Consider the following 24,133-nt stretch of genomic DNA (forward strand, 5'->3'; position numbering starts at 1 on the left):
GGGTTATGCTTAGTGAGCCAGGGCAGCCCCAACACCAGAGGGGTAGGTAAACCGCTAAGGACGAAACATGACACATCCTCAACATGAGCATCACTCACAATTAAACGGATATTGTGAACTATGCCCTTTAATGATTTTTGAGAAAGTGGAGCGGAATCGATAGCAAAAACAGGAATATCCTTTCCCAAAGTGCGCACCTGGAAACCATGAGTTATCGCAAATTGATTATCAATGAGATTGACCGCTGCTCCACTATCCACAAAAATCTCACAAAAAATGTTCTTGCTCTCTAGCGCCACCCTAGCCGGCAGGACAAAACGGGAACTACAAGCAAATGGAAAACCTTCAATTTCCGCCTCAACCCTGCCAATAGTAACAGACGGAACATTTTTAAAAGATTTTTTCCTGTTTGTTTCTTTATTACTCCCAGAAAACTGCCTGAATCTCCTAGAGGGACAAATATTTGCCAAATGATTTATACCTCCACAACAAAAACAAACCCTCCCATGCGAGCTGAATCTTCTATTGTCAGAAGCAATCAACCCCAGCTGCATGGGCTCCTGCTCAGAAGGGGCTGACGGCGACTGAGACCCCTGCGCACAGAATGGGACCGCTGCACTGTCCTGGGACTGAGTATGACAGGAAGGGGACATCTCTCCTCTCTCTCTAAGACGCCTGTCAATACGAACGGCCTGAGACATAGCAGAGTCCAAAGAAATAGGCCTCTCATGAAAGGCAAATGCATCTTTCAATCCCTCTGAAAGACCATGGCAAAATTGACTTCGGAGTGCAGCATCATTCCAACCAGTATCAACTGCCCATCTCCGAAATTCTGAGCAGTATATTTCTGCGGATTGTTTACCCTGGCATAATAGACGTAGTTTAGACTCAGCCAGAGCAATACGATCCGGATCATCATATATCTGACCCAGGGCTAAAAAGAATTCATCCACTGAACGGAGAGGCCGTGCCCCCTCCGGCAGCGAAAAGGCCCAGGACTGAGCGTTACCTCTGAGCAGCGATATAATGATCCCCACCCTCCGTTCCTCATCACCAGAGGAGTGGGGAAGAAGGCGAAAATGGAGTTTGCAAGCCTCTCTAAAACGCACAAAATTCTCACTACCCCCGGAGAACGTATCCGGGAGCGAGATCTTAGGCTCAGAACAAACTCCATGAACGCAAGCTGAACCGGTCACTTGAAGCTGAGAAAAAGTCTTACGGAGATCAGCTACCTCCAATGAAAGACCCTGGAAGCGTTCAGCCAAAAGTGAAACCGGATTCATGCTTGAGACGGTTACGGCGGCTTATAATGTCACGGACGGTGTACAGGAAACAAGGCAAAGCAACATGTATAAATGACTCGCTGGATCCAAAAGCTAAGGAACAAAGGGAGACCCCTGCAGGAGTCCTGGCACTTTCCCTGGTTGCTCAGCCTATGCAAAGATCCTAATGGTGGAGGTTTGCATATCCACGAACCTTGACTATAAAGCCCTGAGCACCCTACAATAGTGAGGGGACACGACCACCGGCTCCCTACACAAGATACGGAGGGAGTCAGGGTCACCTGGGATCCAGCAAACAGAAAATAACAGATAAAGGTACAACACTTACTTTGAAGCAAACAGGAGAACAAAGTCAGCATGCACACACACTCCAGGAAGTAGTATAAGCCGCCCAGAAAAGCCTTCTGGGGAGGAATTTAAAGGGAAGCAATTAGTCCAACACATGACAGCTGAGAGAGGCTAACGAGAGGAGGAGCTGAATACCACAACACAGAAACTCAAGGAGGGGGTTCTGAAAGGCCTCTGTCAGAGCTTCTCAGCTGTCTGGTTGTGACAGGTTGTGTCTGCTCTTTATCCTGAATTGGAGGCAGAGGTTCAGGCAGCCCAGGCAGAGGCTCCTGATCTTTGTCCTCCTGGGAGGTTGTTTGTGCCTCTCGCTTTACGACTCAAGGTTTTTAAAGAGCACCACGATACTGTTCTTGCTGGGCACCCGGGGGGGTAGAGCCACAGTGGATCTCATTGCTCGGAGATTCTGGTGGCCGGCTCTTTGTAAGTCGGTTGAGGGTTTTGTGGCAGCCTGCGAGACCTGCGCTCGTGCCAAAGTCCCTCATTCACGGCCATCGGGTCCTCTCCTTCCGTTACCCATTCCTTCCCGTCCTTGGACACATCTGTCCATGGATTTCATTACGGACCTGCCTCGTTCCTCGGGGAAGACTGTGATGCTGGTGGTGGTTTTAGCAAAATGGCGCATTTTGTTCCTTTTCCTGGCTTGCCCAATGCTAAAACGCTGGTGCAGGCATTTATTGATCACAATGTCAAACTGCATTGTATCCCTTCAGACATAGTCTCTGATAGGGGCACGCAGTTTGTTTCCAGATTCTGGAAGGCCTTCTGTTCTCGCTTGGGGGTTCGGTTGTCATTCTCTTCTGCTTTCCACCCGCAGTTGAATGGCCAGACAGAGCGCGTCAATCAGAATCTGGAGACATATCTGCGTTGTTTTGTGGCGGAGAATCAGGAGGATTGGTGTTCTTTTCTCTCCCTTGCTGAGTTTGCTTTAAATAACCATCGTCCTCTGACAAGTCACTATTTTTTGGTGCATATAGGTTTCATCCGCAGTTTGGGACATTCTCTGGAGAGGGGGCTTCTGGTTTACCTGATGAGGAGAGATTCTCCTCGTCTTTGTCATCTATTTGGCAAAAGATTCATGATAGGGGGGGCGTGGCCTGAGCATGGACGTGTGAGCAGCTTACCTTCAGAGCTCCCGGTCCCTGGGCCCTCGTTTATACCTTAAACTAGACTCCTTGTGGCCCTTTTCTTCTCCAGGGGGTAAGGTGAGACGCTCTGGTTGCCGAGGGACCTGCTTCATGCCGGCTGAACCACAGATCAACCGGTATTTCGCACAGCAGCCGCCGGCAGTGCCTCTGAGCGGCTCTCCCAAGATGGCGCCAATTGAAGCGACAGGGCCGGACGCGACTGAGCGGCAGAGTCCGCACCTGTCCACAGCCCCGGCTACCTTGCTCTCCGGATCCCCGATCGCCACAGACCGGAGCTCAGAGGGGACACAGTTGATGCCTGCAAAGGCCACCTTCACCTTTACCTCCGGCTCCTGGCCCTCCCTGCCTTCTACGCCGGCATCTGAATCCACTAGAGCTGAGGTGAGACCGCAGCCCGACGTTCCCTGTCAGGAGATCCGCCGGCCGCAGGTTTCAGCAGCGCCCTCACAGGGCTCAGAGACTCTGGGGGTAAATCCTTTTGGAGCACGGGCGCCTGTGGTAGTAGGACCGCAACTGCAGACATGGCAGTCCATCATTACTGGGTGGGGATGTCGCCCGTGAAGGCAGCCGCACCGTAGGGGGGAACCCTGTTATGTCACAGCACATCCGCAATCAGTTTCAGAGGCCTCTGACTCGGCGTCCTCAACCACCTCCTCACCTGACAAACGCGCTATAAGACCCAAGCTGCGCGATATTTGGTCGCTGCTCAGTATTCTGCGCACTAAAATGGACTTAGAGGCGATGCTATCAAAGCTTGAATCTAAACAAGACAAGGCCATTGCCTCAGTCAAAGCTGATATCTGCGCCATTTCTACCAAACTGACCTCTCAGGAGAGTCGCTCTACTGCTCTGGACTCATGTCTGACTCAGGTGGAGGCAAGTGTGGCCATGAACAGACATATGCGGCTTCAGCTTGATGATCAGGAGAATAGAGGGCGCCGTAATAATATTAAGCTGCGGGGGATCCCTGAAGACATTCAGTCCTCAGAACTGCGCAAAGCGGTGACGTTTATCTTCAATACCCTCCTTGACAGACCGGAAGAGTCCGAGATTGAATTGGATAGGGTCCACAGAGTCACAGGCCCTCGACGTGTCAGTGCCTCCAACCCACGAGATGTGCTGTGTCGCGTACACTTCTTCAGAGAAAAAGATGACTTGATCCAGAGAGCGTGGAGACGGGGCCCTGTGCCTTTTGCAGATTCTCAAGTACATATTCTGCCTGATGTCTCTAGAAGAACCTTGATGATGAGACATGTCCTGAAGCCGATCCTCCAAATTATCACTGAAGCTGGAGCCACGTATCGCTGGGGACACCCCTTCCACCTGATTGTTCACAGGAATGGGACTACATTTGCTCTTCTCTCACCGGATAAGACAGAGGACTTATCCTGCTTTTTGGATGTACCGATAGTTTCACTGCCGAACTCGTGGGACGTTCCGATCCCTGCATCTTTTGTCCTGGACTCATCTAGTCTTCAGGGTGTGGGTGACAGCCGGCCATTGCCTCAGGATGTACCAAGGAGGAGACGAGAGTATTCGCCCCGCGCTGTTCCAGATTGACACGCCTGTGCTGAGGCTTGTAGGCCTCTACTGTCTTAGTCAGTAATTGGTTCTCTCAGGGCCCTTGTGTGATATGCCCCGAGTGCCGCTATCTCACTCCTGTCGAGTGGGCTTACTGTTATTGTTCCATCCACTAGCCGGATGATTTTTGGTTGCCATCTAGATTCATAGGATCTGGGCCCTGGGATTGGGAAGCATTTGTTTTTGTTTGTTTTCTTTACTGTTTGCTCTCCCTCTCTCCAACTAGGTCAAGCGAATCTTGGTCGACTCCTATCGAGCCTTCCAAGAATCGCATAGTGGGAGTTTGTCCCACATTTTTCTGCTGAGTTTTTCTCTGCAGGTTTTGTTCACCCTCGCTGGACTAGCCAGTTAGGGTTATATTGTACTGTTTTTATTGTCTTGTCTTGTCTTCCCCCCCTTCCTCTTGTTTACTCTGTTGTGAGTTTATATTTTCACTCTCCTCTCTCTCAGCAGATTGCAACCATGTCCACGGTCCAGTTTGCGTCTATCAATGCCAATGGACTGAATACCCCTGAGAAGCGCTCCTCCATTCTCCGGCTTAAATCCCCTAGGTATCCAGATACCTACCATAGTTGTTTTTTCAGGGTCAAGCGTACTCATTGCCAGATCTGTTCCTTGGGAATTCTTAGATGCTCGTACTGATGATAACGGTTGTTTTCTTTTTCTCAAGCGATGTCTAGCGGGGCAGCTTTTCACCCTGGCTAATTTGTACCTGCCCAACACCAAACAACTCAAGGCCCTAGCTGGGATACTTACTCGCCTGGAGGATTTTGCAGAGGGTACCTTGTGGGTTGGGGGGGATCTCAATGTGACACTAGATCCGGTTGTGGATGTCTCTAGGGGATCCTCTCACCTTGCTCATTCGTATCTCCGGGATTTCAAAAAGCTTCTCCATTCCCATCAACTAGTAGACGCCTGGCGTGTTCTTAACCCTGAGGTCAGGGACTTTACGTTTTACTCTGCAGCGAGGGACACCTAATTCAGACTAGACTATTTCTTACTGAGACACTCGGCGGTATCCCTCCTGGCTTCGTCGGTCATAGATCCGCTGACCTTTTCAGACCACGCGATGCTCCACGTTCCATTGAATTCCCCCCTCCCTGCTCCGAAATCTTGGCAGTGGCGATTGAATGAATCCTTACTGCAGGATTTGGCGGTGGCTCAGGAGGTGCATACGGAGATCTCTCGTTACTTTGAAACTAATCAAACTGATGACGTGTCACCCATCTCAGTTTGGGCGGCTCACAAATGTGTAATCTGCGGTGAATTCATCAAGCATGGAGCTAGACGTAAGAAAGAGCGGGCAGCGGAAATCTCACAGATTTTGGCGGAAATAGTTACCTTTGAACAGGCCCATAAAAAGTCTCATGCGGTGGCCGCACACACTTCCCTCCTATTGGCTAGAAGTAAGCTTAAGGAAAAGTTGGATGTACGAACGAAAACCATTCTGGCTAAAGGCCGCCGCTATTTCTTTGAGTTTAGAAACAAAAGTGGCAAACTCTTAGCTAGATTACTCAGGGAGCAAAGAGCTAGGAATTATGTTCCCCGTATTGCCGCTACCCAAGGGCCCCCTCTTAATAACCCCGCCGCGATTGCAGAAGCGTTTGCTCAGTATTATCAATCCTTATACAATCTCTCTCAACCCAACGACACGAATGGGTCTCTGCATTCACTGATGAACCAGTATCTGGCGGATTCGGGCATGCCAAGACTACCTCCAGACTCCCTCCAGGACTTAGATAGGCCGATCTCGACAGAAGAAATAGCAGAGGCTTTGAAAAACATGCAGCCCAGTAAGGCCCCAGGCCCAGACGGCCTCCCTGCATCATATTATAAGAGATTTTTACCACTGCTCCAGACCCCTCTAGCTAAGGCTCTCAACTCACTTAGCGCGGGGCATCCTCTCCCCGCAGACATGTCACATGCTCATATCACCGTGATACATAGGGAAGGACCCCACCCTATGCAGCAACTATCGTCCCATTTCATTATTAAATGTGGACCTTAAGTTGTTCGCTAAAATACTGGCCACGCGGATGGTCCCACTGCTCTCTGATCTCATACATAATGATCAGGTGGGTTTCATTCCGTCGCGTGAGGCGAGAGATAACACCACTAAGGTTCTCAACCTGATTCATCATGCCAAGATCCGAGATACCCCACTCTGTCTTCTGTCCACAGATGCTGAAAAGGTCTTTGACAGGGTGGGATGGCCTTGGTTGTTCGCGGTGTTGCATTATCTCGGTATCAACGGTCCTTTGGCATCATGGATCAGAGCTTTATATGAGTCTCCCTCTGCGGCTGCAAAGGTGAATGGCGTTTTTTCCTCCGTCCTTTGTGATACGGAATGGGACCCGCCAGGGTTGTCCCCTCTCCCCATTGATTTTTGTTCTTACCCTGGAGCCGCTCCTGAGGACAATCCGACAGAACCCAAATATATCGGGACTCTCGGTTGGGGGTAGAGAATTTAAGATAGCAGCCTATGCGGATGATTTGCTGTTTACTCTAACTAACCCCAAGATTTCCTCCCCGAACTTGATGGCGGAATTCCACTTGTTTCAAGGCCTCTCGAATCTGAAGATTAACTATTAGAAATCAGAGGCCTTGAATGTATCTCTACCGGCCACGCTTGTGTCCGACCTAGTCGCTTTCTTCCCATTCAAGTGGGCATCTGGAGCAGTGAAATATCTAGGCACATTTATCCCCACTGATCAGAAGGAGGTGTACCACAGGAACTTTATCCCTCTCCGGGACCGGATCAGGGAAGATCTTAAGAAGTGGTCGAAAGGACTGCACACGTGGTTTGGACGCTGTGCCATCTTTAAAATGAACATCCTCCCACGAGTGTTATACCTCTTTCAGACCCTCCCCATCAAACTCCCCTCTAGTTTCTGAAACAGGATTCATGGGGACTTTTTAGGTTTATTTGGGCAAAGGGTAGCCCGAGACTCGCCAGATCTCTTTTACACATACCGAGGGACAAAGGGGGGCTAGGTGTACCTGACCTACGTAAATATCACTCAGCCTCCCTGCTCCAAAGGATAGTGGACAGCTCAAACAGTGGGTATCAATTGAACAACTCTGCTCGAACTGTCCGCTGGCCTCCCTGCCCTGGGTAGATTTGAAACTCCCTTCAGTTCTTTCTAATCATCCCACAATCGATCCCACCATTTCACAGTTCCATAAAATTAGAGATAATCCCCTGATCTCCCCCTCCCCCTCGCCTTTATTACCCATCTTGGGAAAACCCACCTTCCCAGCGGGTTGCAGGGGAGGACCGTTCTTGCAGTGGAGGGCTAATGGTAGGTCCCTGTGCTCCCTTTTTCAGAACTTCAGGCAGATGGCTCACCTATGACGAGATTTTGAGTATAACAGATCACTGCCCTTTGGGTTTCTGGAGATCTAGACAACTGACGCATTTTCTATCCTCTATTCCGACCTCCACAGGGTATGACAGGGCTCTTACCTCTTTGAGAAAATTTGTGTTGGGTTGGGCGCCTACAGACATTCCCTTTCAGAGTGTTACCAGTCCTGGTAGCCCCTCGACAGGACTATCTTCCACCATATTGTGGCTAAATCGTCCCAAGACTTGGGAGTGAACATCCCCCCTGATCACTGGTCCAAACTTTTCAGTCTGCTCTACAGGTCATCCATAGCGAGTAGGTTCCAGGAGGCGGGTTATAAGATAATGTCTAGATGGTACTATGTTCCAACCAGATTGCAGAAAATGTTCCCATCCGCGTCCCCTGTTTGCTGGCGCTGTGACTCCGCTATGGGCTCCATGATGCACATATTCTGGGATTGCCCAAAAATTGGTCCTTTTTGGCAGTTGGTCCATAAGACCCTGTCCTCAATTTTCCGATTTACGATACCACACACCCCTGGTTTCTTCTTATTATTCCTCTCGGATCTGCCAATGAGTGTGCTTCGTAAGTCATGTCTGTGCTCCCTGGTGATAGCGGCTAGGTCGTGTATCCTTGCGAGATGGAAGCTCTCTGCGCCTCCGACAATTAGTTGCTGGATCCAAAAGGTGGAGGAGATCCGGAGAATGGAGGAACTTACCTCGCAGCTGCGAGCCAAGCATAAAGCCTTCCTTGATTCATGTGCCCCTTGATTTTCTTTTCAGGAGTCTCAGGAGTTTCAGGACCTTCTGGCCTGAGCTGCAGATCTTACCATGTACTCTGTGGGAGTACCCCCCCTCTATTACACCCCCCTTTTAGTGTCCATTGTCTGTGTGCATTGTTTCTCTCCTTCTGTTGTTATTTGTCTAGTGGTTGCACCCCCCATTATGTGTGCACTTAAAGGGTTTCTACCACTTAGGCGTCACATATTTGGCTGTCAGACACTAGCGATCCGCTAGTGTCTGCTCTGGCCAACCATTCTAATACAATTGCTTTTGGGGCGGTGGTTTGGCTAAAAAAACTACTTTTATTAATATGCTAATGAGCCTCTAGGTGCTATGGGGGCGTCATTAGCACCTAGAGGCTCCGTCTACCTTTAGAAACTGCCGCCCCCAGCGCGTCCCTCCAGCCCGCCCATCTCCTCCTGAATGCGATCCTCGTATGTATTCTGCGCATGCGCAGTAAATGTCTGACAGCTTCCCTGCTCAGACATCTCCACTGCGCCTGTCCTCGGAGCACTATGGCGTCATCGCGCAGGCGCAGTGGAGATGTCTGAGCAAGGAAGCGATCAGACATTCACTGCGCATGCGCAGAATACATACGAGGATCGCATTCAGGAGGAGATGGGCGGGCTGGAGGGACGCGCTCGGCGGCGGCCGTTTCTGAAGGTAGACGGAGCCTCTAGGTGCTAATGACGCCCCCATAGCACCTAGAGGCTCATTAGCATATTAATAAAAGTAGTTTTTTTAGCCAAACCACCGCCCCAAAAGCAATTATATTAGGATGGTTGGCCAGAGCAGACACTAGCGGATCGCTAGTGTCTGACAGCCAAATATGTGACACCTAAGTGGTAGAAACCCTTTAAGCTGCCTCATTCTTCCTGGTAGTTCTGTTTAAAGGCCAGGATTATGCTTTTACTATTTCAGCCCGACGAGGTCATTGATCAGTCAAAAGGGATCCTGCTCTGACGAGGTTCCTCTCATTATACCACAGTTGCCAATAGATATTGTTATGTTGACTGGCGTATAAGGTGATCTCGATGTTGTGCTATATCATTGATACACTGGATGTACTGTATTGACTTTGCTGATGCATGGTTTGTTTTCCGTATACATTTAAATAAAGAATTAAAAAAAATAATAAAGATTCAGGATAATCTAAAGAGCATGAGTGAGAGATATAGGCGTGTGGCAGATAAGAGACGTGTGCCTGGTCCGGACCTGAATGTTGGTGATCTGGTATGGTTGAAAGGTTCCCTCCTGGAAGTTGGGTCCTAAGTTTATTGGGCCTTACAAAATCTTGTCCGTCATCAATCCCGTTGCCTACCGTCTTGATCTTCCTCAGACTTGGAAGATCCATAATGTTTTTCATAATTCCCTATTAAAACCTTATGTCCAACCCACTGTACCCTCCTCTTTGCCTCCTCCTCCGATTGTGGTTGATGGTAATCTTGAATTTCAGGTCTCTAGGATTGTGGACTCTCGTATTGTCCGCGGTTCTCTTCAGTACCTCGTTCATTGGGAGGGTTATGGTCCTGAGGAGAGGATGTGGGTTCCAGTGGTGGACATTAAGGCCACTCGTCTTCTCAGGGCATTCCATAGCTCCCATCCTGAGAAAGTGGGCTCTGAGTGTCCGGAGTCCACTCGTAGAGGGAGGGGTACTGTCACCACCAGATCTTTGAGAAGTTCTGATAGACGTTCTTCAGTACCTCCTGCATGATCTTCTTTTGTTTTGCTTTCGTTTTGACATCTCTCCTCCCTCTCCCAGCTGTCATCTATTAGCAGTGATTGCCTCCCTATATATCTCCTCCCCATACTGCCTCACCTTGCGGTTTATACAACTTCCTGGAGTGTGCTCATGCTGCAAGCTGCAACTGATATAAGTCTGTTCATTTATTTGTGTTTTCCTGTTGCCTTGATCCTAGATGACCCTGACTCCCTCCGTATTAAGTGTAGGGAGCCGGTGGTCATGTCCCCTTACTATTATAGGGTGTTCAGGTGTCATACAGTCGAGGCACGAGGGCATGCAATTATCTATCATAGAGATCTTTTCATGGGCTGAGAAGACAGGGAGAGTTTCAGGGCTTTAATAGAGGTCACCCTTTTGTTCCTTAGTTTCGGATCAGGCAGGTTGGATCCTTATTTGTAACTTCTTGTTTTCTGTTACACCATCCATGACAGGTATCAGGTCGGGGTGCCAGGAGATCCGCTACACCTGGGTAGGAGTAGAGTTAAGCGGACATGGCTGTAAAAATGTCATGGAAAGGGCTAGAGGGCTGTAAATGGCATCAGAATGTGGTTAAGAGCATGGAAAGTGCTCTTCAAACAAATGTGGATAGAGAAATGACTTTAAATAACACAAAATATGTAAAAATAAAAAAATTATCTTGATTTAGGAGGACGAGGTCCATATGGAGTAGGAGGTTGAGGAGGTGGTGGATGTGGAAGCGGTGGTGGAGGAGGAGGAGGAGCAGGTAGCCTACACTGCTTTTTTATTTTAAATTTATTTATATTTTTTTAAATTAGGGTATACCCCAAAACATTGGGAAATAAAACCTATGATAACCCCCTCAAGTCATGCTAAACACACGTTCAGACAATACACTGGCTGCAGGGCAGGCCAGCACCTCTAAGGGGTAAAGGGCAAGCTCAGGCCATGTACCCAATTTGGAGACTCAGAAGTTGCAGGGGCTGACCCATGTCAGTCAGTTTGTGTAGGCGTGTGCACACTTACTGCACCACCATGTCGCATGTCCCCATGATGTTCACGATCCAATTTGATATCTATCAACTTTCAATGTTCTTTTATGCGCCTACCATGGTGATCACGGATGGCGGGGAATCAGATTTCTAGGCCCCAGAGGGAGCCTGAGAAAAGGATACCACATGTAAGGGAGGTCAATGGATGAAATTAAATGTAATCGAGCGGAAATGTGGGACAAAGTATTGAAGCATAGGCTTCCAAGTTAAGGAGGGGGCGCGCAGCAATTACCCACTCCCGACTCGGGGAGGTAGTGACGATAAATAACAATACAGGACTCTTAAGATGCCCTGTTATTAGAATAATTAATAAAAAATTATAGGGAATGTCAGTGTGTTTTTTTTTATTTATTTGTAAACGTTAGCCAGGAGAGGCCCTGCTGCCGCTTTGTTGACTCTAGATAACTTCTGCCTGATCACACGTCCCTGTGACGTCCACCATCCATTTGGATATCTTCTCTATCAACTTTCGATGTTCTTTTCTGAGCCTACCATGTTGATCACAGTTATTGGCGAATCAGGGTTCCACACCGGAGAGGGAGCGTGAGAAAAAGAAACCAGATCCAAGGGAGGATTAATTGTTTCAAATTAAAAATGATAGAGCAGAGATATGGGACAAAGTATTTGTGGGACAACTTTTTAAAGTTTAAGTATTGAATGAAAGGATGTGGCGCGCATCAATTAATGAAGAATTTCTTAAATTTTATTCCCTGTCAACTATGCAGAGCAGGGATTTCTATCCAGCAAAATTAGAAAAATGTCACCTGACAATGTAACAGACAATTTATTTTTTATTTATGTTCCTGTCACCTATGCAGAAGGTGCCCCAGTGACATCCACCATCCATTTGGATATCTTCTCTATCAACTTTCAATGTTCTTTTCTGAGCCTACCATGTTGATGACGGTTATCGGCGAATCAGGTTTCCACGCCGGAGAGGAAGCGTGAGAAAGAGAGACCACATCCAAGGGAGATAAATCTATTAAATTTTTTGGGGATCGAGCGGAAATATGGGAAAAGTTATTGAGGTGCAAATATGGGACAAATTACTGAAGCGCAAATGTGGGAAAAGTTATTGAGGCACAAATGTGGGACAAATTACTAAAGCGCAAATGTGGGAAAAGTTATTGAGGTGCAAATATGGGACAAATTACTGAAGCGCAAATGTGGGAAAAGTTATTGAGGTGCAAATATGGGACAAATTACTGAAGCGCAAATGTGGGAAACGTTATTGAGGCACAAATGTGGGACAAATTACTAAAGAGCAAATGTGGGAAAAGTTATTGAGGTGCAAATATGGGACAAATTACTGAAGCGCAAATGTGGGAAACGTTATTGAGGCACAAATGTGGGACAAATTACTAAAGAGCAAATGTGGGAAAAGTTATTGAGGCGCAAATATGGGACAAATTACTGAAGCGCAAAAGTGGGAAAAGTTATTGAGGCGCAAATGTGGGATAAATTAGTAAAGCGCAAATGTGGGACAAATTATTGAAGTGCAAATGTGGTACATCTTGTTAAATTTTAAGCATTGAATGAAAGGAGGTGGCGTGCATCAATTAAGGAAGAGTTTCTGAAATTTTATTCCCTGTCACCTATGCAGAGCAGGGGTTTATTCACGTCCAAAATTGTAAAATGTCAACCCAAGAATATAACCGAAAAATCACAGAAATTTATTAACCTATTTGGTAGAGCAGGGGTCTATGACAGAAAAAAAAAATGTTTATTGTCACCCAAAAATGTAAAGGAAAAATTACCATATTTTTCACTTTATAAGACGCACCCAATGATAAGACACACCCCAGATTTTAGAGTAGAAAAATAAGATTTTCTTTTTTTCATCAGACCTCATATCAGCCCACTTAGAGCCTTATAAGACCTCAGATTAGCCCATCAGTACCCCCAATCAGACCTCAGATTAGCCCATCAGTACCCCCAGACCTCAGAATAGCCCATCAGTACCCCCAGACCTCAGAATAGCCCATCAGTACCCCCAGACCTCATAATAGGCCATCAGTACCCCCAGACCTCAGAATAGCCCATCAGACCTCAGATCAGACTAAAGTAAAAAATCATCTTACCTGTCCTGCTCCGCGGCTCCTTTTCAGCTGTCGCGCTCCCCTCTTCCCGGCCTGCGCTGCACTGTCACATGACTGCATGCAGCGTCAGGTCATAGTGAGTGCACTACGTCCTGACGCTGTACGGGGTCAGGACAATGCAGTGCAGCGCGACAGTTGAAAAGGAGCCGTGGCTCAGACCAGGGAGGGTAAATATTACCTGCGCTTGCAGTGCTTCGCTCCCCGCTCCTAATACCTACTAGTGAGCGCTTCTATAATGGAAGCGCTCACTAGTATTCGTTTTATAATATTTGGGGGGGGGCGTCTTATAAAGTGAAAAATACGGTATTGAAATTTATTAAGCTGTCAACTAGGTAGAATATTGTCCGAATATTATCCGAATATTATCCGAAAATGTAAGACAATTTTTTTATTTATTTTTTTACCTGTCTACTAGGTATAGCAGTGGTACATCACACCCAAAAATTGTTGAATTTCAACGAAAATGTAACTTAAAATTATTATTTTTTTTACCTGTCTACTAGGTATAGCAGCGGTACATTACACAAAAAAATTGGTGAATTTCACCCGAAAATGTAACTGACAAATTATTATAAATTTTTACCGGTCTAATAGGTATGAATATCACCCGAAAATGTAACTGAAAAAATAGTGAAAATAAAATACGTAAAAAAAAAGATAAAAATTGATTTATGAGGTGGAATTCCATATGGAGTAGGAGTTTGAGAAGGCGGTGGATGTAGCGGTGTAGGTGGAAGAGGTAGCCAACACAGGTTTTTGGTTTACATTTTTTTTTTTTTAGGGTACACTCCAAAAGAGAGTGTGAAATATCCAAAATACAAGAATGAGCAATTGCGCTGCAGTATAGCAATGGCTGTTTAAGACCGGTATACATGTCTAATCTGCACAAGGTACTGACAAGTCCTGATAGATCCATGCCTGGTTCATGTTAATGAACGTGAGCTTGTCCACATTGGTTGTGGACAGGCAGCTACGCTTGTCTGTGATGACGCCCCTGCCGAGCTAAACACACGTTCAGACAATACACCGGCTGCAGGGCAGGCCAGCACCTCCAAGGTGTAAAGGGCAAGCTCAGGCCATGTGCCCAATTTGGAGACCCAGAAGGGGGCAGACCCGTCATTCAGTACGTGTAGGCGTGTGCACACATACTGCTCCACCATGTTGGTGAAATGCTGCTTCCTGCTAAGACGTTCCATATCAGCTGGTGGTGCTGGTTGTTGTGGCGTGCTGACAAAGCTTTTCCACATGTCGGCCATGCTAACCCTGCCTTCTGAGGTGCTGGCGGTGCCCCAGCTGCTTTGGCGTCCTCTTCCTTCGCCTTGTGCTTCCACTGTCAGGTGGGAATGCCACCAGCAGCGCGTCTACCAGCGTGCGCTTGTACTCGTGCATATTACGATCACACTCCAGTGACAGAATTAGGGACTGTACATTGTCCTTGTAACAGCAGCGTGGCCACCCAGTAATCAGTACAAGTTAGAATGTGGGCAACTCGGCGGTCGTTGCGAAGACACTGCAGCATGTAATCGCTCATATCTGCCAGGCTGCCCAGAGGCAACGAAAAGCTGTCCTCTGTGGGAGGTGTATCGTCTGTGTCCTCTGTATCCCCTCAGCCACACACTAGTGATGGCCATGAGCTGGTCTGGGTGGCACCCTGCTCTGAACATGGTTCCTCCTCCTCATCCTCTACCTCGTCATCCTCCAGAACTGTGCCCTGGCTGGACAATAGTGTACCTGGCATTTGTGGGTGCATGAACCCACCCTCTGATTCACTTGACTGGCCGGAAACCCTACGAAATGATCCCTCTTCTCTTCCTCCTCCTGGGCCACATCCTCTCCCATCATCGCCAGCAGCGTTTTTTCAAAGAGGCATAGAAGTGGGATAGTTACACTGAGAACGGCGCTATCGGCACTGGCCATGTTGGTGGAGTACTCGAAACAGCACTACAAGGAACACAGGTCTCGCATGGAGGCCTAGTCATTGGTGGTGAAGTGGTGCTGTTCCGCAGAGCAACTCACCCGTGCGTGCTGCAGCTGAAACTCCACTATTGCCTGCTGCTGCTCGCACAGTCTGGCCAGCATGTGCAAGGTGGAGTTCCACCTTGTGGGCACATCGTATATGAGGTGGTGAGCGGGAAGGCCAAAGTTACGCTGCAGCGCTGAAAGGCGAGCAGCAGCAGGGTGAGAACGCCGAAAGCATGCACACCTCTGCACCACCAAATTCAGCACATGCGCCAGGCAAGGGATGTGCGTCAAACCGGCTAGTCCGAGAGCTGCTACGAGATTTTGCCCATTATCGCACACCACCAGGCCGGGCTTGAGGCTCACTGGCACAAACCACTCATTGGTCTGTTGTTTAAGGCCCTTCCACAGCTCCTGCGCGGTGTGGGGTTTGTCCCCCAAACAGATAAGTTTTAAAACTGCCTGCTGTCGTTTACCCCTGGCTGTGCTGAAGTTGGTGGTGAAGGTGTTACGCTGACCGGATGAGGAGCCGGTAGAGGATGAGGAAGTGGAGTAGAAGGATGAAGCAACAGGAGGCAAACTGAAGCGCCCTGCAATCCTCGGTGGTGGAAGGACATGCGCCAAACTGCTATCCGCCTCAGGCCCAGCCGCCACTACATTTACCCAGTGTGCTGTTATGGAGATATAACGTCCCTGACAATGCTTACTGGTCCATGTATCCGTAGTGAGGTGCACCTTGCCACAGATGGCGTTGCACAGTGTGTAACATCCCAGAGTATGTCACTAAAACTCTGTCACCCTGCTACATGATGTTAAAGTGTAAATGTGTTATCATCTTGTGTAATCTGACATTACATTTGTATTATCTGGATTTCCTATGACTGTTTTATGTAAATTGCTGTAATTATTCCTGTACACCAGTAGGTGGCGGCAATATGCAGACAGTCTATAGAAGAGTTTAGTATATCTAGACCGGAAAAGTCCATTCCAGTCTAGGCTCCCCTGTATGAGCAGAAGTGGGACGTTCCCATGTCCTGTATCATGAGGAGGAACAGGGAGTCCAGGGAGTGTACCAGCCACCCCTGTTGGGGTAGGTTGTGCTGGTAGGAGCTCCCAGAAACAGGGATCCCAGCCCTGGATCCAACCTCGGCTGAGGTTCCGGATCCATCTTCCCAGCCTGAGTCATCTACCTTAGCTGGATGACCAGAGAAGCAGCATCCACAGAACAATAGATCTCCAGGAAGAAGACACCATACCCTGCGAGCTGTCCTGTGAGTACAGATCCCAAGACCAGGCGAAGATAAGTACCTCCTCAGCTAGTCAGGCCCATTATAAAGCAGAATACAGACAGAGCAGAAGACTAATACCTGCCAGATCTATAGGCGTATGTACCAGATGCAGAATAGATATAAATTCCTGCCACATATTGCCAAAACCTGCTGGGAACCAAGACTATTGCTGTTACCTTGTATGGATCAAAGCTGCATTAAGTAAAGACTAGGGATGAGCGAACCCGAACTGTATAGTTCGGGTTCGTACCGAATTTTGGGGTGTCCGTGACACGAACCCGGACATTTTCGTAAAAGTCCGGGTTCGGGTTCGGTGTTCGTCGCTTTCTTGGCGCTTTTTGAAAGGCTGCAAAGCAGCCAATCAACAAGCGTCATACTACTTGCCCCAAGAGGCCGTCACAGCCATGCCTACTATTGGCATGGCTGTGATTGGCCAGAGCACCATGTGACCCAGCCTCTATTTAAGCTGGAGTCACGTAGCGCTGCCCGTCACTCTGCTCTGATCAGCATAGGGAGAGGTTGCAGCTGCGACATTAGGGCGAGAATAGGCAGTGATTAACTCCTCCAAAAGACTTCATTCAGAGATCGATCTGCAGCTGTGGATGATTGAACTGCTGCTATTGAATTGCTCACTGTTTTTAGGCTGCCCAGAGCGTTTTTCAGTCACTTTTTTCTGGGGTGATCGGCGGCCATTTTGTGTCTTGTGGTGCGCCAGCACAAGCTGCCACCAAGTGCATTTAACCCTCAATGGTGTGGTTGTTTTTTGGCTAAATCCTACATCAGGGTGAAGCTGTCACACCAAGTGCATTTAACCAGCAATAGTCTGGTTATTTTTTGGCCATATACTACATCAGGGGCAAGCTGAGCCTGTCACCAAGTGCATTTAACCCTCAATGGTGTGGTTGTTTTTTGGCTAAATCCTACATCAGGGTGAAGCTGTCACACCAAGTGCATTTAACCAGCAATAGTCTGTTTATTTTTTGGCCATATACTACATCAGGGGCAAGCTGCGCCTGTCACCAAGTGCATTTAACCCTCAGTAGTGTGGTTGGTCAAGCTGTCACACCAAGTGCATTTAACCAGCAATAGTCTGTTTATTTTTTGGCCATATACTACATCAGGGGCAAGCTGCGCCTGTCACCAAGTGCATTTAACCCTCAGTAGTGTGGTTGGTCAAGCTGTGACACCAAGTGCATTTAACCATCAATAGTGTGGTTATTTTTTGGCCATATCCCAGTCTAATTCTGTCAGTAAACGTATACCTGTCACCCAGCGCCTAAATACTAGGCCTCAAGTTTATATCCAGCTAAATCTGTCGTTACTGCTGTACTGTTGTGGCTGGTCAATTTATTTAGTGTCCGTCAAAGCACAGTTTTTGTTCTGGGTTGAAATACAATTCCCAATTTAGCAATTTCCTAATTTAGTGGTTTCTGCTGTATCAGAGCTATTTTAAATCTATCCCTAAAAGGGTATATCAGATTCAAGGTGCACATAGGGTCATTCTGAATAACTTCACACACACGCTACTGTGCATTTCCAAGTCTAATTCTGTCAGTAAACCTATTGTCATGGAACCATGAACCAGACGTACAACAAGAGATAAGTGGAAATAAGAAGGCTTTATTGAAAATCAAGCTGTAAGCAAAAGTCCAAACGGATGGCTAAACCGAAGCAGGGTCTTGCGTAGACAGAGGTCAGGAACCAGAAGGGTAGTCAGACGAAGCCTGGATCAGGAACCAGCAGGGTAGTCAGACGAAGCCAGGATCAGGAACCAGCAGGGTAGTCAGACGAAGCCAGGATCAGGAACCAACGGGGTAGTCAGACGAGGCCAGGAGAGATGAATCCCCAACTGGGAGCAAAAGGCGCGCCAGAACCTGGACACAAACTGACTCCCCCGATCCGACACAATCTCCTTGGGCAAACCGTGCAACCGGAAGACCTCCCTGGCGAAAATCGTGGCCAACTCTTGTGCAGAGGGTAACTTCTTGAGAGGAACACAGTGGCACATTTTGGAAAACCGATCCACAATCATGAGAATGACCGTATGGCCTCGGGATGCAGGGAGGTCCACAATGAAATCCATCCCCAGGTGTGACCATGGGCGCTCCCCGGTGGCTATGGGTTGCAAAAGGCCCAACGGAAGGTGCCGAGGGGACTTACTCTGGGCACAAACGGAGCATGCCGCTACATATGCGGCGATGTCGGAACGTAGAGAAGGCCACCAGAACAGACGTGAAACAGCCCAGGACAGCTGATTCTTTCCAGGATGCCCCGCGGCCTTGGAGTTATGGTAGGTTCGCAACAACCGAGTGCGCAACTCCTCAGGCACAAAACACCTGCCGTTGGGTCTCCCAGAGGGAGCACCAGATTGAGCCGCCAAAATCTGCTCACCCAGGGGAGAGGTCAGGCTGGTGCGAATGGCGGCCAGGATCTGATTCGGAGGTATGACCGAAGTCGGAATCGACTTCTCCCCGGACAGCTCGGAGTACTGCCGTGATAAGGCATCCGCTCTGATGTTCTTGGAACCGGGTAGGTAGGAGACCACGTAATTAAAACGTGACAAGAACAGAGCCCATCTGGCCTGACGTGGTGTCAATCTCTTGGCCTCAGAAAGGTAGGTCAGATTCTTGTGGTCCGTCAGGATGAGAACCGGAACCACCGAACCCTCGAGCAAGTGCCTCCATTCTTTAAGGGCCTGCACGATGGCCAATAACTCCCTGTCACCAATCTGATAGTTGCACTCCGCGGAAGACAGTTTCCGGGAGTAAAACCCACAAGGAAGCAGAGGACCCTCTGGTGTTCTACGCTGAGACAGAAGGGCGCCTACTCCCGTCTCAGACGCGTCCACCTCGAGGACAAAGGGCAACCCAGGGTTGGGATGCGACAGAATCGGAGCCGACACAAAGGCGGACTTTAGAGCCTCAAAAGCTCGGATGGCCTCCAGCGGCCAGACCTGGAAATTACTGCCCTTCCTGGTCAGATCCGTGAGAGGCTTGGCTAGCATAGAAAAGTCCCTGATGAACTTCCGATAATAATTGGCGAAGCCCAAAAAGCGCTGCAGAGCACGGAGACCACTGGGCTGGGGCCACTGTAAGACAGCCGAAACCTTCTCAGGGTCCATGGAGAACCCCTCAGCGGAAATGATGTAACCTAAGAAGGTTACCTGGGATCGGTGAAATTCGCATTTCTCAAGCTTACCGAACAGCCTGTTCTCTCGTAACCGTTGCAACACTCGTCTGACATCCATAATGTGGGCCTCCATGGATTCAGAATATACCAAGATGTCATCCAAATAGACCACCACACACTGCTGCAACAGGTCACGGAAAACATTGTTGATGAATTCCTGGAAGACTGCGGGCGCATTGCACAACCCCAAGGGCATAACCAAGGATTCATAATGACCGGTCCTGGTGTTAAACGCGGTCTTCCACTCATCGCCCGCCTTCATCCTTACCAGGTTATATGCCGCCCTCAGGTCGAGTTTGGTAAAGACCGTGGCCCCTTTGAGGCGATCGAACAGCTCGGAAATCAAGGGTATCGGGTAAGCGTTCTTGATCGTGATGCGATTGAGACCCCTGTAATCGATGCAAGGCCTCAACTCACCGCCCTTCTTTTTCACAAAGAAAAATCCAGCCCCTGCCGGGGACGAGGATTTGCGAATGTGTCCGCGTGAAAGCGCCTCCCTCACGTACTCCTCCATGGCCTCATTCTCCGCTACCGACAGTGGATAGACTTTGCCACGAGGAGGAACGGCACCAGATTGTAACTCTATGGCACAATCGTATGGGCGGTGCGGAGGTAGGGCAACCGCGTGCACCTTATCGAATACATCCCGGTACTCTTCGTATTCAGGAGGCAACAGAGAGTCCGAGGAAGTACACAGCAACTTGACAGACCCATGGATGCAACTAGCCCCACACTGCGGTGACCACGAGAGGATCTCGGCCGATCTCCAATCGAAAGTCGGATTATGCTTCTGGAGCCAGGGGTACCCCAAGACCACCGAGTAGTGTGGAGACGAAATCACCTGGAGACAGACCGACTCTCTGTGAACGGCACCAATGGCTATCCCCACTGGAAGGGTCTCATGAGTCACGTGTGGCGGCAGAAGGGGTCTGCCGTCTATCGCCTCAAGAGCCAGTGGGGAACCTCGAGGCTGCAGAGGAATGGAATTGGCGGCAGCGAACACACTATCAATGAACAAACCACCAGCACCAGAGTCCACCAACGCCTGGGTCGTCACCGAGCCCCCGACCAAGGAGAGGACAACAGTGATCAGTGGTTTGTCAACACGGGAAACCGGGGACGAGGAGACTCCACCCAAGATCTGCCCCCGACAGGATCTCAGGTGCGAGCGTTTCCCGGACGGTTCGGACATGCCAACCGAAAATGCCCACCGAGACCACAGTACATGCATCGGCCCTCGCGTCTCTGGAGTACCCTCTCCCCCTCGGACAGGCGAGCAAACCCCAGCTGCATGGGTTCACCCCCAGACAAGTCATCCCCAGGAGGCGTGGGAGGAGAGGGAGGCACGGGTGGGACAGCAAACGTAGGCGCCAATCTGTTAGAAAACCTCCGCAGGCTCTCCTTAAAGGAAGGTCTCTCCCTGAGTCTGGTGTCAATCAAAATCAGGAAAGAAATAAGAGACTCGAGCTCCACTGGTAGGTCCTTAGCTGCAACCTCATCCTTCAAGGCATCCGAGAGACCATGAGAGAAAGCAGCGACCAGAGCCTCATTATTCCAGCCCACCTGCAGTGGGTACGAAACTCAATGGCGTATTCAGCTACGGATCGTGAACCCTGTCTGATGGACATAAGGAGCTTCGCAGCAGAGGCAGCACGAGCCGGCACATCGAATACCTTCCGAAGAGAAGCAACAAAACCGGAAAACTCGGCAACCACCGGATTGTTGTTCTCCCATAAAGGGCTGGCCCAGGCCAAGGCCTTGTCCGAGAGCAGCGAGATCAAGAAGCCCACCTTTGATCTCTCAGTAGGAAAGGCATGTGGCAGCAACTCAAAATAAATGCCCACCTGGTTAAGGAAACCTCGGCACTGAGTTGGCTCTCCCCCAAAGCGCTGTGGAAGGGGGGCAGAACCGATCATACCCCGAGACACCGCAGGCGCAGCAACAGGTGTCGGGGTAGACTCTGGCGCAACAACCGGAGCGGCAGTAGGAGCAAGCCCAGGAGCGACAACCGACCCATCGGCAACGGAAGCGAAATGAGCCGTGCGTTCAAGCAGGGTTTGCAACGCCACAGCGAACCGACCCAACAGGTGATCCTGCTGATCAAGTCTGGCAACCAGCGTAGGTAGCGAGGATGGCCCTGTACCGTCAAAATTCATGGCTTGGTCCTAATGTCATGGAACCATGAACCAGACGTACAACAAGAGATAAGTGGAAATAAGAAGGCTTTATTGAAAATCAAGCTGTAAGCAAAAGTCCAAACGGATGGCTAAACCGAAGCAGGGTCTTGCGTAGACAGAGGTCAGGAACCAGAAGGGTAGTCAGACGAAGCCTGGATCAGGAACCAGCAGGGTAGTCAGACGAAGCCAGGATCAGGAACCAACAGGGTAGTCAGACGAAGCCAGGATCAGGAACCAACGGGGTAGTCAGACGAGGCCAGGATCAGGAACCAGAAGCAGCAGCAGTCTTAGAAGCATGTGAACACAGGAGGACCAAGCAAGGAACTGAAGCCACAGACCTCCTATATATATGAGCTAGGCATCCAGCTCCTCCCAGTGGGAAGGAGAAGCCGCAGGGTGGGAGGCTACAAGAAACCCAGAAACCAAGATGGCCGCCAGCACATGTCAAACGAAGGAGAACAGTAAGAAGGTAAGACCATGACACCTATACCTGTCACCCAGCGCCTAAATACTAGGCCTCAAATTTATATCCAGCTAAATCTGTCGTTACTGCTGTGGCTGGTCAAGTTATTTAGTGTTCGTCAAAGCACAGTTTTTGTTCTGGGTGGAAATACAATTCCCAATTTAGCAATTTCCTAATTTAGTGGTTTCTGCTGTATTAGAGCTATTTTAAATCTATCCCTAAAAGGGTATATTAGATTCAAGGTGCTGATAGGGTCATTCTCAATAACTTCACACACATGCTACTGTGCATTTCCAAGTCTAATTCTGTCAGTAAACCTATACCTGTCACCCAGCGCCTAAATAATAGGCCTCAAATTTATAGTCAGCTAAATCTGTCGTTACTGCTGTACTGTTGTGGCTGGTCAAGTTATTTAGTGTCCGTCAAAGCACATTTTTTGTTCTGGGTTGAAATACAATACCCAATTTAGCAATTTCCTAATTTAGTGGTTTCTGCTGTGTAACGGAACACCTGGCACCCCGACTGAGTGCCTCCGTTGCTAGATGCTCCTAGTGCTTTCCGAGGACTTTAAGCACTCCACTTGACACCGTACACACTGCAGACCCCACGAACCGCCGTAGCTTGGTTGGGGTCTCACCGTCCTCCACCCACGCTGGACCTACGACAAGGCTCCAGGCTCCAGTGGGTGAACCTCTCCTACAGCCAGAGAGCAGGAACAGCTCTTACAAGAGCTAGTAGTTATGCCAGGGGAGTATAGCAAATCTTCAGCGTATAGCAATCCCCCAGTTTTGATCAGTTATCCAAACACCAGTCTCAACATGATGAAGGATAAAACAGGAACACTTTATTGAGGGCTACCCGCCCGTATTTATGCAGGTCCCCATCTGGTGGACACGCCCCCAGGGGACCAGAATGGAGACTGCGACACACAGAACAGATACAACACATCCCCACAATGCATCATGGTTTCCTCCTCTCTGCCCCAGAGACAACCGAGGAATAATCCAATTATCTCTCAGGACACAGGGAAATCGCCAATACACATGTGGGGACAACAGGACAGAAATCACCATTTAAACACACAATGTCACACCCTCCCAGCAACCACAGACATTTAACATATTCCCAGACAGCTCAAGTCTGAGTGCATATCATTAGGTGAATGGCACTCAGACCACACGAATACAATTAAACTAGCCATCTGGGTACCCTCACATAACAAAATACAATTCCAAAGACAGATTTAAGCTGTGCGGCCGGCCTGTCTTCTTTAAAGTTAGTATGGGCCATAATCCTGAGGCAGGAGGCTGGCAACCAGCCCCCTCCAAAACACCGTGGCGAGGTTGGTTTCGTCACACATCTCCACCTCCCAGGGAAGACTAACCAGATACCTGACCTCACGGTCAGTACCTGAGTTAGTCTGGCAGTCCAACCACAACCCAATACTGGACCTGTTGAATTTTGGGGCCTGGCTCTGTTCTGTATGTCCCCAGCTGTTGAGTGGGCATCTGCGACTCCTTGCTGCCTTGTGGTTCTCCAGCTTGGAGCTGTAGGTACTTGGTGGGCAGAGGCCGACTGCGCTCTGCCCTGATGCCAGCTCTTCCGTGGGGGTAGCCTGTGGAAAGTCCGGCTCTGAAGAAGAGGGTAGGGGAGGGCAGAGGCCGACTGCGCTCTGCCCAGATGCCAGCTCTTCCGCTGGGGTAGCCGGTGGGGAGTCCGG

This window comes from Bufo gargarizans, unplaced genomic scaffold (genome assembly GCF_014858855.1).
Source record: "Bufo gargarizans isolate SCDJY-AF-19 unplaced genomic scaffold, ASM1485885v1 original_scaffold_1346_pilon, whole genome shotgun sequence".
NCBI lineage: Eukaryota > Metazoa > Chordata > Amphibia > Anura > Bufonidae > Bufo > Bufo gargarizans.